Source organism: Octodon degus, unplaced genomic scaffold (genome assembly GCF_000260255.1).
Source record: "Octodon degus isolate 3935 unplaced genomic scaffold, OctDeg1.0 scaffold00041, whole genome shotgun sequence".
NCBI lineage: Eukaryota > Metazoa > Chordata > Mammalia > Rodentia > Octodontidae > Octodon > Octodon degus.
The window spans coordinates 16,721,329-16,726,440 of NW_004524617.1; the positions used below are offsets into that span (position 1 = coordinate 16,721,329).

General features: G+C 44.0%; 1 pseudogene; it reads left to right on the forward strand.

Moving 5' to 3' along the window:
- Positions 1 to 4,503: 4,503 nt before the first annotated feature.
- Positions 4,504 to 5,110, forward strand: LOC101576343 (annotated as a pseudogene).
- The last annotated feature ends 2 nt before the right edge of the window (positions 5,111 to 5,112 follow it).

The window sequence follows — 5,112 nt, forward strand, 5'->3', positions numbered from 1 at the left end:
GCTTTTCTGCCTGCTGCCTGCCATGAACTGTTTCTCCTCCGTGATGACCCTCTGCTTCGGAGCCAGCCAACTATGGACTGAAAGCTCCATAAACTGTGAGTTACAATGAACCTTGGCTCCTTTAGCCTTGGGAATCAGGTGTGTTTTTTTTTTTGTTTTGTTTTGTTTTTTTTTTCTGTATTTTAGGGAAGGGTGTACAGGGTATTCAGGGAACTCACTACTAGATCGGACTCATAGTGATCTGCCTGTTTACAGCCTCCCAAGTGCTGGAATTACAGGTGTGCGCCAGCCTCAATTGCCTTCTCAGCATGCCCTGGGGGTGGGGCTGGCACAGCAGGCCTGGGAATCAAATCCCCAGCCCCTGAGCCTGCTTGCAGGCACTTCAAGCCGCTGAGCTATTTGGCCAGCCCTAGGGGAACAGGCATTTTGTCTCAGCAACAAGAGAAGGATTTTTTTTGGTGGGGGGGCTGGCTCAGGCTGCCTGTGGAGCTGGGGATTGAACAGTGGTCCTCTGATCCTGACTGAGTTTGCCCAAGCAGATGCTTTAAACAACTGAGTTAATCCACAAGCGCCCTATCTCAGCAACAAGAAAAGTAACTAAAGCAAAGAGGAAGGAAAGGCTTTGATGGGAAGAAAGATAAGCTTGAAATGTAAAGGTTGAGGAATTTATTAGGCCCCCAGCAATAGATTACAGCCAGCCCTTGGAAATCTTGACATGGAATTCTGGAAACAGTTACCCTGAAAGAGACAGAATGATAAAGATCATACAGAAGGTAGCTGAAGCCACTTCGTCAGCTTCCCCACCACCATCAATATTATTACCTTTTGTCTGGGCCTTCTGCAGTGGTTCACAAAATCTTGCCATCTAAACTTATTAAAGCTAGCAAGAACTGCTTTCTCTTCACCCTTGTCTTTCTAGGTGGCTTTTGTTTTTCTGTAACACATCTGTGTATTAGTTAGGGTATAGGTAGAACTGATTTGTCAGAGGAAACCCCAAAGAAAATACCTTATATAAAATAACAGTATACATGCTGACCCACTCCCGGGGCGCACTGAGGCAGCAATTGATACTGGGTGTAGTGGCGCATGCCTGTAATCCCAGCTCTTGGGACGCTGAACACAGGCGGATCACTATGAGTCCGATGTACATAGTGAGACCCTGTAGACCCTGCCCTAAAATAAATAAATAAGATAACAGTATAGAGGCTGGGAATGCAGCTCAATGGTACAGATCTTGGCTAGCATGCTCATGATCCTGAGTTTGCTCGCTGCAAAAAAATAAAATAAAAGGGGCTGGGGAGATAGCTCAGTGGTCAAAGTGCCTGCCTTGCAAGTTCAAGGACCTGAGTTCAATCCCTGGTACTGCATGCTGTGCCAGCCCTGGGAACCCTGGGGGCACTGTGCTGGCCACCGCAACTAGAGACTGAGACTTGAGGATCACTATGAATCTGAGCTGCATAGTGAGACCTTGTTTTTTTTTTATGACAATCTGGTGTCTGGAGGACAGTTCTGTTCTATGAGAACATATAGGAACTTAGGCTGGTGGAGTGTTGCCATCTTCAGCATCCTTGTTGGGGCCCAAGGAATTGTGCGAGTCATTATCATTTCCCACCTGGTGCAAAGAAAGCTCAAGAGTTCAAGGCAACAACTTCATCTTTATGGGGAAAAACATATTATTTTTGCTTATATGCTATTGGCCTAAACTTGATCAGCTGCCTCCATCTACCTTCAAGTGAGACTGGGAAATGTAGTGTGTTGCTGGGTGAGCATGTGAGGAGCTTCCATCAGGAAAGAAGGTTACTGAAAAATACAAACCAAAAATGGACATGGACCAATGAGCAAATTGGTACTTCTAAACCCTTAGTTATCTAAATATGATTGTACTTCCTCAGTTCTCTATATAGACTACTTTCATCCTTCCCCATTGGAAGGTAACTACAAGTGTAATCCATTGGCTGAACATAAAATAAAGCCTTGCATCTCCAGGAAGTATTCAATCCTCTCCATCAGGTCTAGCTCTAGTATCTCACAATCCAACAATCTTAATAATAGGCATTTAGAAAATATTATTTAATTTGATTCTTGTACAAGGTCAATCAGAGCAGAAGAATGCTAAAAACACAGCTGCATTGGAATGTGGTTAATGTTTTTTTTTTTATTGAAGGCTTTTTTTTTAAAATTTTATTTATTTTTTTGTGTGTGGCCAGCTCAGCCCACCAGGGGGCGGGGCTGGCTGGCATGTGGTGCTGGGGGATTGAACCGCGGTCCCTGTGCTTTGCTTGGCTTAGTTTGTTCTAAGTAGGTGCTTTAGACCACTGAGCCATCTCACCAGCCCCTGTGGTTAATGTTTGAGTCTCCTATTGACCTTCCATCTAAAAAGTATTTCTTAAGAATGATTATGTCAAAGAAAAACTCCCAGGAATGCAGCCCCTACCTTCCAAGCTTAGTCCTGTCACATTCACCTGTCTTAGTAGTAACATACATCTTAATAGGCACTTTAAGTAGTAGGCACTTACAAGGTACTTTTAATAACATCAATTAAAGGTTTGAAACAGAAGTTACCTAAGGTTGTCTTGACCCCCAACTCTCATGAATTCAATTTTGAACTAATACCCCAAAACAGTATCTAGGAAGCCATATCTTTTTTATAATTTTATTATTTTTTTATTTTTGCTTTTTATGTATTTCTTACAGGGCTTACAGGGCCTCCCTACATAGATCAGACTTGTAGTGATTCTCCTGCTTTCAGCCTCCCAAGAGCTGGAATTACGGGCATGCCCCACCATGCCCAGTCTCAGTCTCAGTCACAGGCTCAGCTTGCTCCAGGGGCAGGGCTGGCACAGCATGCCAGGGATCAAACCCTGGCTGCTGCGCTCTGGCTAAGCAGGTGCCTTAATCCACTGAGCTACTTGGCCGGCCCCTGAAAGCCATATCTTTTACAAAGTACAATCTGTGAAGTCAGATCTTTCATAGAAATTATAAATACTATGTTTCTCAAATATTGCTATTTATTATAATAAGTGGTTAGTGCCATTCTGCTTCTCAAGTTTATTTTGAAAGTTTACTGGTCCAAGAAATCTGTAGATCTCAAAATTTCTGAATTTTATTTCCTTAAGCCATTCCAGATTCCAACATTCCAGAAAGTTCTCAGCCTCCCTGCTGAAGTTTCTGCAAATAGCAGACTAATATGCATTCCACACTGTCAGAAATATGATTAATTATCTATTTGGATTAGCCAAGAGAATTTATGTCTCTACAATTCTGTGACATAGTTACTTTCATTTTTTAAGCTTTTGTCCTACTTTTGAGTTACACCATTTGCTTTTTCAAATATGTGTCATTGTTTTGTTGTAGGAAAAAAGAAGCCCATCAGTGAGCAACACCTAAGAATTTTCATTTCTGCATTAATATGGAATGTTAGATTTTATTCAGCTTTTAAAGGAAAAGCTTTGCATGAGTTGTTGTGCTTTTCACAGCTGAATAACCTTAATATGGAAATGGGCTCATGTTACACACCATAGACTTCAGCAGAAAGTTTCAGTGAATTTGAGCTTTTTAATCAGACGATCTTGCTCTCTGTTCAGAGAAAAAAATTCCGTGGGGAACCTGCTATTCAGAGCAGGCTTTGTTCTATTATAATATTCGTTTTCTTTTATCTTTCTAACCAAGAAGACACTTTGCAAAAACTATGTATATAAGAAAGATGATATTACAAAAGAGCTGTTAAGAAATTTTAACAGATCAGGTAGGAGCAGAAGAGGTTGTGGGAGTCCAGTAGGTGGGGTTGAGGCCTATGGGAGGTAATGGCACCTTTCATAACACTTAGACATGTCAGCTCTTTAAGGTAAAAAATTCATTAGGACCTTTCTCTTTTCAAAAAATTATTTTTTAATTTTTATTGGTACATTTTAGATATACATGATGGTCACATTCATCATAGGGAATTTGTACCTATACATGTTATGTCTTGATCTCTCTCTCTCTCTCTCTCTCTCTCTCTCTCTCTCTCTCTCTCTCTCCCCCCTCTCTTTGTGGTACTGGAGATTGAACTGAGGACCTTGGCTTGCCAGGCAAGTGCCTATTCTACTGAGCTATCTTCCTAGCTCCTTCTCTCTTTTTTTTCTTGTCCCTTATTTCCTTCACCCCTCTAACCTCCCTAGTTCTCCTCATTTGAACATTTCTTTCCATTTCCCAAAATTTGATACCTTTTGGTCTTTCTTACACTTTCAATTTCTCACACCAGAGAAACAATGAGGTATTTACATATGTGTCCAATTTATTTGACTGAACAATATGGTCTCAAGGTGTATTCATTTAGCTAGAAATGTCTGAAGCTTATCCTTCTTTATGGTAGGCTAGTTCTCCATTGTATAAAAATACCACATCTTGGTGCAGAGAAAGATGTAGCAGCCTCTTCTCCGAACCACCCCTTTGCCTCCAGACTTCACTGGGGCCAGCAGCCACCCGACCAAGGGCCCGAGGCCACGGGCTCAGCTGACGATCATGGGCTCGGTGTCCAACCAGCAGTTTGCAGGTGGCTGCACCAAGGCAGCGGAGAAGGCGCCCGAGGAGGCGCCAGCGGATGCAGCCCGGGCGGCGGACGAGCCACAGCTGCTGCACAGTGCAGGCGTCTGTAAATGGTTCAACGTGCGCCTGGGGTTCGGCTTCCTGTCCATTACCGCGCGCGCCCGTGACCGCGCGCACCGGGGTCACGCTGTACCCCCCCCCCCCCGTTGGATGTCTTTGTGCACCAGAGTAAGCTACACTGGAGGGATTCTGGAGCCTGAAGGAGGGTGAGGCTGTGGAGTTCACCTTTAAAAAGTCTGCCAAGGGCTTGGAATCCATCCCAGTCACCGGTCCTGGTGGGGTGTTCTGTATTGGGAGTGAAAGGTGGCCCAAGGGAAAGAACATGCAGAAGCGCAGATCCAAAGGAGACAGGTGCTATAACTGTGGTGGTCTAGACCATCATGCCAAGGAATGCAAGCTGCCACCCCAGCCTAAGAAGTGCCACTTCTGCCAAAGCATTAACCACATGGTGGCTTCGTGTCCACTGAAGGCCCAGCAGGCTCCCAGCTCCCAGGGAAAGCCAGCTTACTTCCAGGAGGAGGAAGA